Source organism: Poecile atricapillus, chromosome 1 (genome assembly GCF_030490865.1).
Source record: "Poecile atricapillus isolate bPoeAtr1 chromosome 1, bPoeAtr1.hap1, whole genome shotgun sequence".
In the NCBI taxonomy this organism is placed as follows: Eukaryota; Metazoa; Chordata; class Aves; order Passeriformes; family Paridae; genus Poecile; species Poecile atricapillus.
This window is the reverse complement of record NC_081249.1, coordinates 131301794-131316763: the sequence shown is the minus strand read 5'-3', so window position 1 is coordinate 131316763 and position 14970 is coordinate 131301794. Positions and strand designations below refer to the sequence as shown.

The following is a 14970-nucleotide window of genomic DNA, read 5'->3' as shown; positions in this document are numbered from 1 at the left end:
TCCTCCAAGATTTCCTCCAAGATTTCCTACAGTCTGTTTGTCTTTTACAAATGTACTTGTTTCCTCCACAGCAGCATCTCCTGTTTGTATTCTACATGATTCTGACTTAATACAGTGACCAGCTACTGAGTGAGACTGAAAAAAAAGGAGACTAAAGAATACGTAATGTCTGTCTTTCTCTGCATTATGGAAGATTTTGGTGTTTCTGTTTTCTGGAGGATTTTGTTGAATTTTGGGTCACTGTCTCATGTAAAATTTTTCATTTCAGATAAACGTATTTCTTATACTTCCCACATCAAACAGTAGAAAAGAGAAAAAAACAGCAATTATTAGTCTTTCAGATCACATCCATTTAATACAGTTTTCTTGCATGGCATTTCTTATTTCATATTCCAAAACCAGTAAGTTCTTAAGAGTTTGTGCAAATGCTGATAGTTGAGATATAATTATTAAAGTGCAGATGCTTCAGATATGACATTCTGCACACTTGATTGGAAAAATATAGATTGCTGAAGAGACAAGACAAACTCAAATTTTACTCTAACCTCTGTTACACAGAAGAAAGTTCTCCTTACCAATGGACACCCATGAAGTGAAGACAATCGTGCTTAGTAGCACTGTCAGCCCACAAAAACAAAAAGGATTTTTATTTTGATTATTTTTAAAGTTTAATGACAAATCCTTTCCCTTCTTCACATTAAAAAATAAAGGCTGTGTTGGAATCCCATTAAGGGACTGCTTTAGAGCCTGGTTCTCTGAGGCACTTACATTGTTTAAATTTTAATTTCTAGTCTGAAATTTTTATTTAAAACAGTACTTACAAACAAAAAAAAAAAGTTTCTCATAGTCTATGGCTCCTAGTCTTGCAAAATCTTCTAAGCTTTTACCTGTCCCAGTGTATTCTTTGCCAATTCCCAAAGGCATGTTTTCCCTTTCTTTGGCCTCCTCTAGTCAGTGCTGCAGTGCTGTGGGAAAGCACTCTGCTTAATGCCTTCCCATGATATTTTGACAAGGAATAAAATATATGAAAAGACAGAAGACTACATTCACCTTTGGTGTAATGACATGGAAGGCAATTCAAATGGCAGTCAATGAGGCAACAGCACAGATAAGTTAATTCCATACAGCATACTGGTTTAGGAAATTTCTGACATGTCTATAATGTTGAGAGAAGGGACTATAGCTAGTATTTTATTCTGTGAGTTTCCACCTCACTTGTGCTGTGAAGTATGATTTTCTTTGTAAATAAAAATTATTTGTAGAGTAAATTTGTGTTCTGTGATTTATTCATTGCAATTTTATGGCATGTGCAAATCAATATTTAAGTTTTTGAGTAAAGAGATGGGTCAGATTTTATAATTCTCTTTTCTAACCAGATGAAAAAAAAAATCTCAGAAGATGGGTTACATATGGAGCACTGTCCAGAGGATCCCATACTAGATTTCAGCACCTCATGGTTACTCATGGTCCTGTCTTTTATTTTGCAATAGAAACACTGGAAGCAGATGTCTGTAACCAGACATGTGCCTTGCTCTCTGCTTGCACACCTCTTGCTTATTCCTGGCACCCAGTGGGGTGCTGTTACTGAGAGAAATAGATCAAATAGTTTAAAAATCTTCCAAATGAAATGTGAACCTGTATTGTTTCCCTCTGATCTTTCACAGAATATTCCCTATGTTTAGGATTTTTAAAACTATCTTACTGAAGAAATAAACACTGTAATTTCTCTGAAAGGTCTAATTTCTTTCTTCTTTCTTTTTTTTTTCTTATTTTTCTGTTTGTTTTTTTGTTTTTGTTTTGTTTTGTTCAATATCCTTTGGAGTTTTCATAGATTTATGTGATTTTCTGCACTTCTATACAGAAGAAATTCTTTTCTCTGAGGGTGGTGAGATATTGGAACACGTTTCCTGGAAAAGTTTTTGACACCTCATCCTTGGGAATGGATGGGGCTCTGAGCATACTGCTGTAGATGAGGGTGTCCCTGCCCATGGCAGGGGAGTTGGAACTAAATTATCATTAAAGTCCCTTCCAACACAAACCATTCCATGATCCTATAATTTTTGCAGGGAGACTTTAAAGAACCTGCAGTAAAAGAGATAGATTCCTGTCCAACAGATGGATGATATTTTGACACATCTAAAACAAGCCCAAAAACCAAACCACCAACGCAAAAAATAATGCCTGGTTTAGAAACAACAGGTTAGATTTGAAGACTGCAGATGGCTTTCCTGCATATCTGTTATTCTATTCTGTGACTTTGCTGAATACAGCTGGGATAAAAGTCCATTGGTCTTGTTCTTCAAGTTTCATGCTTTCTATATTGATACATTTTGGTAATGCTTAGAAAATAGACTATATTCCACAGGCATTGTGCTATTCAGGAATAAAGCTATAAGAAATACAGAAATCATACAGTTATATAAATGTCAGAAGGAGGAAAAATTTCCAAATAAATACAGATATTCCCAGAGAAACCTGTTCATAATTTCCGTCTCATGCTTCGAGATCTGACTGTTTGGTGGTTTAGCACAAACATGCCACTGACATTGAATACTCAGAAGTTGTAATGAGGGTATTATCGCTTGTATTTATTCAAAGATCCCTGAGTGGGTCAACAACGGGTATGTCCTTGAGCTGGGCATTTGGAAGGTGAGTAGGATCTGTGGAATTGTCTGAGAATGGGTTGAGCACACAGGCAAGGTACTGCTTTCATCCTGTTCACTGACACATTATGACACCAAGCATCGGTAATATTTCCAGCCCTTCCTCTCTGTAATGAAGTACTTCCAAATAAGTGGAATTATTTTGAAACTAGCCATGCATTGTTTCTGCCCTGAATTAAAACATGTCTATGATATAGCTCCAAACCCACAAAAGCTGTGGGAAAAATTGAGGATGCTCATAAAAAAGGGATTGACACAAAACTTAACTTAAAAATTGGTTGGAAGTAATGATATGCCTTGCTAGGATTCTTCACACTCTTCTCCTGTCCTGGTACAAATCATCAATAATTCCCTAATCACCTCAGCAGTTAGAATATCCCATCTGCCTCCTGCTGAAACAAGTGTGATGCTTGGGGTTTAAACAGAATTCATGAGAAATTTGTCCTCTTACCTTCTTCTTTCTTAACTTTTGAGAAGAAAGGGCCAGTAGAGGAAGTTGTTGAGGGTTAAGGGCTTTGTGCTGCTCTGAACAATTCAAACAACCGAGATTTCCCCAATGACTTTCCCATATGGGATAATATTTCTCTCTCCCAGTATTTGTTCTTTCAAAGATGGGTATATCATGAAAGTGATATGTATTTTACTCTGTACTAAGTCTCTCAGAAATAAGCATGATAGGTTTAACTCTTTTTTAAAAAATGCTGTTTGTCTGATGAGGTACAGTTCAACTATTCACTGATTTCTGGCAAGATATACCATGAGTTAATATGCCATCCATACTGAGATGAAAGACATTGATAACTAAGAAAATGTGCTAATGCACAGCCACTAACATAGAACATATTTTTGAAATTAATAAAAATACAAACAGATATAATATTACATCCTGTCTATATCTCAGGACTATACTATTGTATATATTCAGCACATCAATTTTCCGAAAAAAATAATTTGTGATGCTCTGCTCTCCACTGACCTGTATCCTCTACTTCTGTTCACTCTAATTGGCACATACAGGTCTGGGCCCTTAAAACTGGCACAAAGATGAATTAATGTGATGTGTTTTAAGCTTCTGGACTTATCACGGTTTAATTACAAGAATAAATTAATTTTGAATATTTTTATATACTTAAAAAACCCTCTTACTTTAAGATCCAAAAAGGGGTGATCATTCCATTCTCATTACATCCCCAAAATTGCCATGAGAAATAAAATAATTAATATCTGTGCTTATTCTTTATCATTAGTTTTTGTCCTAAGAATGGATTAATGAGAATATTCAATGAAAGTCAGAACGTCCTGGCATTCACTTCTGTGAAAACTCATCCTTGTGTCAAAGACTGTAATGAGGACTGAAAGAAGCATACAATTAATTCACAGCAACCTTAAGGTTGTAGTGGGAGGACAGTACATCATTCCAGACTGATGACCAAGATCAGCATAAAAGATAATGAAGAATGGGTATGAGAAGACTGAAGAAAGAGCATTTTAAGTCTGAATTATAAAGCTTTGTTTGATGGTGTGTCATTTCAAAATCCACATTAGCTTTTATTGACTACAGTTTTTACTCCATTCAGCTTATTTTCACCTCTCCTTCACAGATGTTCCTTCAGAACTAAGCAATTATCTAGAAAACTGATTTTCTTTACCTCTCCCACATAAGAGGCTGTCAAGAAACAAAAGAAGATGAAACTTTTTTATTCCACAAGAAAGGCTAAGAAATAAGAACACTGTGAAACCAAATGGCCTTTAGGGAAATTTCCTTGATATCTATGGTTTTGAAACAAACATGATCTGCTTTTGGCCCTGTATGTATACCTTCAGGTATCCTTTGCTGCAGTTATTTAGCCATGTGTTACTGCTAGTGCTGTGTTAATGATTGGTAAAAGGTTGGACTCCATGATCCGGGAGGCCTTTTCCAACCTTAATGATTCTGGGATTCTGTTAGGGCTGCTCATTTTCTGAAGTATTCACAGCCACAAGGAGGAAGAGACACTGATTAGTTCAATGGTTTCCTAAGGCCTTGTGTTGTGTGGGTTGTGGATATTATTTTTGATCACTGTCCTCACGGTGGTGTGAGTGTTGCTGGCTTCAAATGACAGGTACTGATATAAAATAATATATAGTAGCAAGAACTTAAATGAGCACATCTCCTCAAAAAATGTTTAAAAATGGGTGCTTTGCTTTTGATTAATAATTAACATTGCTTAGTTTCTCTAGGCCTAAAGGAATTATTACAGCAGAATGCCTGTTCCATTATACTTCAGGTAGTACTAGATTTTTCATTATTAAGGCCTGTATTTTTAGTTTGTTTGGTAATGTGGCTATAAAAATTGATTCCAGTCATGAACTTGCCAGGAAAAGATCTCAGCTTAGCAGAGACTTAAAAAAAATTATTTTAATTTTTAAATAGTTCAGCTACTTGATAATTAGCAGACAGAATGGAAGCCTGGGATAACTCTTCACAGAGAGAGCTAGTCTTCAGAGCATGGACCTGTCACTGAATGTTATGTTTTATGTTGTTTATTTCCTGTCACAAAAAAATGCTGCTGAAAGATAAGCAGAGAAAGTTGGAGTGAGGAGCATGACAAAGAAGAGACTTCATATCCTTAATTAATATCTGGTTCAGTATTAGAATAAAGAAATACTTACTATAGTTCTTTATGGCTTCTGATATGGGGGTCAGAGCTCAATTTAGATTGAGTGAGTAAAAAATACTGACCAGGGTTGGAGAGAAGAATTTTTAGTTATGGACCATCACTAAGAAATGTGACATCTAGTGAGAAGAAAAAAGGCAGTGAGTGCAAACTGAAATACAAAAAAATTCTAATTAAATATAAGTAAAAATGCTCTGACTTTGAAGGTGGTCAGACATTGACACAGATCTAGAGAGGTTGTGGATTCTCTACCCTTGTAGAAATTTAAAGTCTGACTGGGCATGGTCCTGGTCAACCTGCTGTAGCTGACCCTTCCTTGGGCAGCAGAGTTAGGTTAAAGAATCTGCAGAGGTGCTTTTCAACCTCAGCTGTTCTATGCTTCTTTGAATAATAATACTACTGTTAATGAGTCGACCTGGAGCAAGATTAAGACTATGGCGCTTTCTCAACTTTGCACTGCTTTCTGCCTGGTGGAACAGCCTGAATGAGAACAGAAGTTGACAAACATCTCCATGGGTGGTTATGCCTCTAAAACTCGTGGTGAATTTTAACCCTCCTGTTATCTGTGTGAACTGAACAAGTAATACAGTCATATTTTAGTTTCATATGGCAACCTGTCTTTGAAAATCCTTTGAAGGCCTTAATCTTGCTACTTTTCTTTTTTTTTTTTATTTTTTTTTTATTCTCAGAAGTTTCTAGCGGGACCTATAAGTAAGAAGGAGGGTGCAAGAGGAGGCAAGCATTTCACAAAGTTACTGGTGAGATAGTTTGGAGATTTTCTGCACTTTTCTTCCTGTAGCAGATCCCAAAGTGTTGCAGAGTACCAGAGGTGTAACCAACAAGTGAGACAGAACTGAGATTTTGAATCCTACTGCTAGAATTGTTCATGCATTGAATGTTGCCCTGTCAATTGCTCAAAAGCATAAATAACCATAAGAACGGAGGCTAGCTGTGAGCTGAGTAAGATTCCAGAGGGTTTAATGCAACCTTTACTGAAGTAGTGTTCTTCATACTATTAACTGCTGATTGTCATATTCTTTCATATCATTCCAGAGACACAGCCAGCATTTGATGTGAACAGCAGCTACTGAAGAGCATTTTCTTTTCCCAGCCTTAGAGACCTCCTCCAGGACTACTTAGCCAGGGATGTTAGAGGGGGCTTACCTCTTCCCATTTGACGAGTAGCTTCATATTCTGACCCAGAATATTTACAAAGAGCTCTACTTTGACAGAAATCTAGCATGGGAACCTGAAGAAGAATGCAATCTGACATAAACATGCAAAAATGCTACAATGATAGAGAAGATTAGGAAACCAAACTCTTCACTTAGGCTATCATCAAGGAAAATGTGTAGTGATTAATTAGTTAGGTCATATAAATTTATTCTTTAACAACAGTCCCCTCTTTTTCTTCCCCTCTGAGCTTTTTTCTAGTGCAAAACCATGAGACTTTGAAAGCTGCACCTCAGTCCTTGCAGGAATTAGCCAAAACCACAGACCAAGGTGACCTTTGGAAACTGAAATTTCCTTAGACCACAATAGAACTGGTGAGTACATTTTGACACAACCTCTCTTTGATTTCTTCACTTAAATTTTAAAAATAAGACTACTGTAAAACCTAACTTCTTTCTCTCCTCCCACTTTCTCCTTTTTTCAATTCTGAGTAACACACACAGAGACAGCAGTGTTCCAAGTGAGGGTTTGTTTTTTTGGGTTTTTTTGTGTGTGTGTGCATTAAAATGATACATTTATTTAATGAAGACACCTTGGGGCTCAAACCTCATCTTGAAATCAGTATAAAAAATTAAATACATGTACAATATGTGTGAATGGTTACCACTGAAATCTGTGAAAGGAAACCATGAAATATCAGCTGCACACATACCTAAGAAATATTTTTTCAATTCCTATGATGAAGCACTTTCTTAGCACTATGACTCTGGTGAAAAATAGTAAGCTTTGTAAGGGGTTTTAACAGGGAAATATTCAATACAAGCTTCTCTTCATGGTTTTCCTTGCATGCATACATAGTTTATTGAAGTGAAAACTGCTTCCTTGTGTTTTTGTGCAGTGTTTAGCACAAAAAACCACACAAAATATTTGGGGGAATCTTTGCTCTACTTTGGAGCATGTAAAATTGTAAATAGTAATTGACAAGCCTAAAAGCAAGTTACATTTAGTAAGGTAACCGCAGAGAAACTCACAAAGTTAACTAAGGATTGTAACATCTCACTGTGTGCTAATACAGTTCTTGCAGGTACTTTGTCAACTTGGAGAATTCAGATCACATTTAGGACCCAAGCTGCAGTGCAAGGGTTGAGTTAAATACCAAAGAAAAAAAAAATCATAAAGAAGGTCATTTACTTGTGGAAATAAGGAGACAAAGGTGGACCAAATTGACCAGAGCAGTTAATGTAAAATAGCAAGGAAGGATCATGGCTTTAGTCTTGCCCCTTGAATAGAAGTTCCTAACTCTATGGTTAAGTGCTTTCCTGAGATAGAATTTTCTCAGAAAGGCAATAAGGGAACAGTGTTTACTCATGTGCCTATTCAATTTTGCAGAAGTAATTATTAAAGTGAAGAGGATCCTGGTTATTTTTTTCTATATCCTTGACTAAATGTCCTAAAGCAATGGGCAACAGAGTCCCCGTCTGATATTTTCCTTGGCTCTTCTGTTGTATAGTATGTAGTAAAAACCACGTGTTCTTTGAGCTTTTTCTATGGAGAACAAAATCTGGATGGCAAAATATGGAATCTTACCTATGCTGAGTAGGTTGATGATAAAACACCTTTCAGCTACCATGCTACTTTCTGGGAGGGAAAATCAAGCCCACCTGAATGTAATTTTTGGAATGCTGAGACTGTGTCTTTTTCAAGGGAAACACCTTTATCATACTTTACTCCCTTCTGTTATAGCAGATTCTTCTGTTGTGTGTATATGGTTTCTCTTCAAATGGAATGAAGAAGTCACTCGTCCAAACAGAAATTCATTTTCAACTTTACTGGCATTGAAATCTAATCTTTGTCTGGAAACAGAAAACTTTATTGTGCAGTGCTTTACAGCTAAGGAGAAGAAATCCACCTGTGTAGCTTTCAGTAAACTAGAACACATTTAACTGTGTGCACTAGGAGAGACTCTCATCTTAAAGTCTGGCTCCAAGGAAGGAAATACACCTTTCATGCAATCTGCTGAAGCCAAAGAAGTGATCTCAGGACTGAGAGCCATATGGGTGCTATTCAACACTGTTCTAGCGCTACCATAGAAGTGAACACAAAGATGTGTTCTGCTAAAAAAAAAACCACTTGTGCATCCCTGCTCTACATAGTGTCTTAGTGAGAGACACTTTTTTTTGGATGTAACAATAAATTCTATGAATGGGAGCTGTGAGTCTGCATGCATGTGTTAGTTTCACATAGTACTGAACACAAATATCTGTTCCAGAGCCCTTCTGGGAACAGATTTATTAAATAAAAAGAATAACTCATTTTGTGGAAGGAAAAACATTGTCTACTGTCAATGTTATTACAAATAAAGCTTGAATTGTTTCTTTTCAGTTTATATTTCAGTTTATTGCATTTCCTTCAGTTAGTGGCATTCTGGTGAACGTGATGAAAATCTTGCATCCTGAAAGAGTACGTGTGTGAACCATAACCGAAATCCAGTTTTGTCAAAGTTTTTGGAAGTGTGAATGTTCATAGAACATTCAGAATAGTTTGGCACAATCTCCAGTGTGAACACACATGAAAATACTAGTTAATACTATCAAAATGTGACATTTTGTTTCTGTTTTCATTTATAGATCCTGACTGTTTTGCAGCTGTTCCTTGTTGTACAAGCTGACTAGAAGCTGAAGAATAAACATGAGGAAGAAAAGAATAATAGTACTATCTTAACCTGCTCTTTTGATTTTCCAAGGTCCATATATCAACCTTTTGTAGTAAATGTATGTCTGTCTAGTGCAAACCCTATCAAAGAGCACTTGCAGGTAACATTAGTTCTATTAATAGACCCAGCAGACCAATATTCCCCACGTAAGTAAAAAAAAAAAACAAAACACCAAGTACCTGTTATTCCTGACTGGTCTTATTTTTTGTTAAAATGTTTTTTTTGTTAAAATTTTTTGTTAAAATCTAAGTATTTTCAAATCTATAAATAAATATTGCTGGAAGTAGGGGAAGGGGAGAAGAGGTGATTGGTTTGGACCAAAGGTAGCTTAGTGGATAAAAATTTCTAATGAGAAGTTATTACATTCCAACTTCTCTTGTTAAGTTTTTTTTGCATGGGATTTTAAAGGGCAGAACTTCCCATGTGTCTTATGTTGTACTGTAAAACACCATAACTCTAGATGGGAGGTAGAGGGTTTGTCCACAGTCCTGTTAGCTGAGCTGTCCAAGTGTTGAACTTTATTAGCTAAAAAAATATGAGAAATATTACCCATAAAGTGTCAGAATTCTTTATAACCCTCATAGTGCATTGGCATCAATTTCCAAACTAATCGCTCCATGCCACCTGGGTGGGAACCCTCCTGTTCTTCACATGTACCTGCTCAACACCCACACTACAAAGAGAAATTATTGTATCCTTTCAAGCAAAGTATTAGAAAATTTTGCTTGGGAGCAGTGGTGGGAGGGATGAGATTGAAGAGGCATCTTGAATTGTTCAGCACAATCTGAAATGTACAAGTCTGCAGTTTTCAGGAGAATACCTGGTTCAGTATATTCTAAATGTCTAGATGGGGAATGATTTATTTTTCCTTCATTAAATTTGGGTCCTCTTGTATCCATGGCTTATGAAATATTGAGAAAAATATCCTTTCATGTACTTTCACAGCTACCACATGAGCTTGGAGTTGGGTTCTCCAAGTGAAAGTGTTTCTAAAAGGACACAGTTTTGGTTCTTAGTAAATCTGCTTCAAAACCACTATCAGTGACAATCAAAGAGCACTCAAATCAAACTGAAACAGATCATAGCTTGTGGTTCTGAGATGTCCATTGCAATTCTAAGTACTGGATTGTTTGGTGTTTTTTTTCCAGCAGGTTGTTCCATGGTGAGCAATGTTTGAAAAGCCAGCCTAGGAAGCATTCCACTGTGCTGTCTGTCTCAGTCTGTATGAGGCAGAGTAGATTTCTTACACTGGGCAAAGTGTCTTGCTAAGGAGAGAGACACTGAAAGTTTAGAATTCCTGTTCTCCTTTTTTGGAAATAATTTTGAGGGTCTCTCAACACTGCTAATGTACCCATCAGTGCACATTCCAAACAGCATGTGTATTCAGCAGACAAAAGGGATTGTTGTGGTGAGAGGCAAAATATGCAGTGGGTTGCAGTAGTAAGGATCATATCCTGTATATTTTTAATATAATGTATGGCTCACGTTTCAAAAACTGATTATAATTAAAATTAGGGTAAAAATATGACTTTGATTAATATTTGCATCCAATCTAATGCCTTCATTTGTTCCATAGTTTAATTTGAGACAATTCTATATACAAAATGTTATGTCAGCTAAAGCTTAGCAACCGTTATTTATCTCTTATAGTCTTGCTGGAAACTTCTCAGCAGTTTACAATATTTAGTTGGGATATTTGAAGAGACCTAAAGGATTATTATAAAGAAGCAAATCTAGGTTTGGCAAGGAGCCTTTCTTTTGTCTCTGAAGCTTTCTGCAGTAAATTTAGAACAGAAGAGCAGTTCTCTGGAGTAAAAATACATGTACTGCTGGCTACAAGTGTATGTTTGCTGCTTCACAATTTTAGAATTAGATGATGGACTTATTTAGTAGACATTGGATAGTAAAAAGCAAAACCTCTAATTTAAAACATTCCATATTACCACATTCCAAGAAAAACATGGACCGGTGAACAAAACCAGCAGTATTGTAATAAGAAAACAACTAGGTGCATTTTTTCCAAAACCTAAACCCAGAAATCTAAATGTATGAGTTTCTAGCTAAAAAATCCCATTTTCATGTCTCACTTTCTTCATGAACTCAAAAAAAACCTAACCCAGACTTCATAAAAGTAAAAAATAAGATCTAAAACTCCAGGTCAAGGTTTAGAGCACAGTTCTGATATTATAAAAATATTTTTTTGAACCTTAATGTTGAAATTTTTTTTAATTTAAAAATGTGTGGTCTTTTTCTTTATAAGTGATTTAACTTTACAACATTTTTTTTAATGTAAAGGTAGGATCCTTTTGGTAATTTTAAAAAATAATTGTAATCCATAACTGTTCATTTAGATCTTCATACTTAGCTTTAAGCACATGGTAACATTCCAGGCCAGCTTTCTACAGCATCAGCTTTATTTGAGTTTTACTAAATCATAACTGCAATAATGCATGGAAGTGAAAATGGAAGATTGTGGGAAGATCAAAGGGAGAGAAAACTTGAGCCAGATTATTGAATCCCTGATCTTATAAAGAGTGCTAAAGCTGCCTTGCTTTGACTTTTTTAAGGGATTTGCAGAACAAGAGGAGCTGTACCTGTGCAAGAAGGCACAGATGAGAGGAATGCAGGTACAGATTCTGGTACACAACTGCAGAGATACTTGTTTTATTTAAGGAAGCCTTGAATATGGATAAAAACCATTGTGAGGGAGGCAGGGCATGTATGTACAAGACATTGGAAATGTGAGATACCATCTCCTCCTCCTGGACACAGGTGTGCTGCTTGGTGTAGTTTACCCTCTCTTGAATATTTAAGAAAATACCTGTGATCAGAGAGAAGATGGATCAAAGCATCAATAGCTATGCGAATGGCACAGATGTTGATAGAAGAAAGGATGTAGCACTGGGAGATGCTTTTGAATCAAGAAGTCTCTACACTACTTCTGTGATTTTGGCAGGAGAAAATTCTCTTCTAAACTTATAAGGACTTTCCTCCTTTAGTAGTCCATGTCTCTAAATAAGCATCAGCCGCTTTCTAACAGGCAATTTCTCTTATGCCTAATCCTTCTTGCTTTATCCGCGTGGAAGAAACAGAAGAAGGAAGAGCATTGGACTATTACCCACTGATTGGTACATCTCTGTGATTCTATTGGTATGTGCTGATCTCTACAGTTAGTCACTTCCCTGTGGCAGCTTTCGTAGGTCCTTGTTCCAGATTTCACATTTAGTTATCTTCCTATGGGCCAGAGTATCTCATGAGGACAGAATATTCTTTTAAAATATAATTACCTTTGAAAGGGTGATGGGGCAAAGGATCCAGGCTTGCTCAGCTGTTTGAGCTCTTCCTATTTATGGATAGATCAATATTAATCAGAAGGACACTGCATGTAAAATATAATCATATTTGTGATTACATCTTTTATCTCCCTCTTGAAAATATAGGCAAAAGCCAGCTTCTTAACTATGCTCAGTGCTTTGTACAACTCCATGACAGACCAGAATAAAACACCAAAATGTGGTGTGTCAAATGCAGCTCCTTTGGGAGGGTCAGTGTGACTACTCCATTATGTGCCCTGACCTTCATTGGCTGAATGGCGAGGAGTTTTGTTCTTGGATCTGTTTCTTCCAGCCTCTGCCTTCCCATTTTGACATGTGTTATAAATACAAGTGCCATAAATAGCTGTTTAAATAACCAGCATGTATTGTTTTATTGCACTTGGTGTGATGTGTATGGAAGAGATGGATTTTTAATACATGATTAGAAGTACATGAATTAAACTATAGCCCTTCAAGGTAAGAAATATGTTTTGATGAATATTATCTTCATATTTAGAAAATTTATTTATATTTAGAAAATATGGCATCCAATTCCAAGTTAGCCACAGACTTTTTTATGCAATACTAGGATGCATCACTTAACAGTTAAAACTTCACCTGATGAAATGGTGGTATGGGGTTAAGCTGGTGCTCCTAAATTACTTGGGAATGCACACAGCAGGTAGCCACTATTCAAAGTAGTCCTCACTGAAAAGCTTCCACCTCAACATCTACAGGGGCACATTGCTTACTGTGCCATAGTGCCAGTAATGTGAGCTTTTCCATGTTGGAGCTTACTTTTGGGAATGTGTAGCATTAGTTCAGCAAGGCAGTGGACCCTAAGAAAAGTAGGTCACAGCTACTGGGATGGCTATTAGGGATATTTCTTGGAGTCCAAGTTTCTAAGCTGTGTGTCTAAAATCTTGAGGGTTTTAAAAAAGTTTGCATCCAAAGAAATTCCATATATGTGCTGGGGTTATTACCACTGCAGAACCCCAGATTGGCATGCAGAACCAGTGTCAATCCATGCTTACAGGTTTTCTGAATTACTGTCTGTATCCAAAGTTTTCTCTTCTAGCCTTTAGCTTTTTCTCATTTTTCTTTCTTTTCTGCTTTCACCTTGATTTATATGTGCTCTATTTTCCTTCCCTTTCCCCTTTTCCTTTCACCGGCCTCTAGTCAGGAGATGGAACAGGTTAGGTTGCTTGAGTTCCGACCAATATTTTTAATATCCGATGCTCAGTTCTTTTAAATTAGGCAAAACTTATTGCAACCAAGAAGTGGAAGCACCTTTAAATCAGCTGACACAAAGGTTACTGTTTCAAGGACTGCATCTGTGGTTGATATCCTGCTAAGTGATGCAATTATACCACATGAAGTTGCTAGGAATACTGAAGTGCAAAGCACACCCACCATAAGGCTTAAGGCATTGTGCAGTATGAAAACATTCTCTAATATGTACCACACTAGACGTCTAACATCTAAAGGGAAAAAGACATTCAATCCATGGAGTCCAAAAGAGATGAAAATCTACATAAAGAAAATTGTAAAATAGTGTAGTAAGTGTGAAGCCAATAAAATATATTTTTGGTTGTGACCTAAGAAACTATCCTGCTTATTGCATTACAACTGAATAAAATAGGAGTCTAGGTTATTTTCTGAATGATAATGCCCTTTGTGAGGCATTGAAGTTCACTGCAGATTATTCCTGTGTTTTCCCTCACATAATTGTGCTATGATTTTATGAGTCGCAAGCAAAATGTGCACCTCAAGTCACGCACTCTTAAAAAAAAAAACAGCAATATAATCTATTTAGAGAAGGCCTGAAGCATTTTCAGAACAAGTACATAATTTTTAAAGTTTGTCCATGGGGAATTACTTATAAAAATATGCATCTTTTGGGATTTGTACCAGGATATTTCTTAATTATTGCTGACATGCCCCCCATAACACCATAAGCTCCCTCAAAGGGCAGGAAAAGAGAATTGGTCTCCCTTAATCACAAAGTATAAACCAAATAAATTTAGCAGCTACCTTATGCTATTGAAGCAAGAAATTGATACATTCAGAGTTCCCTAATGACTCAAATGCATAAATACTAACAGGAAAAAATAGCACTGCATGTTGCCAGGATGAAACCTCAACTTATTTTTTTAGGGCACTTTTCAGAGCTACCCACTGGCTCAGAAAGAGGCAAATGGGGTGTAACCAAAGGTTGTCTAATCAGTCAGAGCAATCACTTGTGTCACAGAGGTAGCTAAATTGACTTGCAGGTTAGTGAATGAGGCCTTGAAGGATGGGGGCAAGTCCTGAATGTATTGAATATCTAGAATAGCACCTTAAAAACATGAGTCATCTTGCTAATTTGGTAATTTTAAAAATAAGGACTAAAACCCAAGGATTTCCACAAAGAATTGGTGAAGACTATCCATGCAGGGTGCTATTTGTCA

General features: G+C 36.5%; 1 long non-coding RNA gene across 1 annotated transcript; it reads left to right on the top strand.

Moving 5' to 3' along the window:
- The first annotated feature begins 5792 nt into the window (after positions 1 to 5792).
- On the top strand, positions 5793 to 9289 carry LOC131590509 (uncharacterized). Its single transcript, XR_009280097.1, has 3 exons — positions 5793 to 5900; positions 6010 to 6867; positions 9121 to 9289. It is a non-coding gene; the product is annotated as an uncharacterized LOC131590509 (long non-coding RNA).
- Positions 9290 to 14970: the final 5681 nt, after the last annotated feature.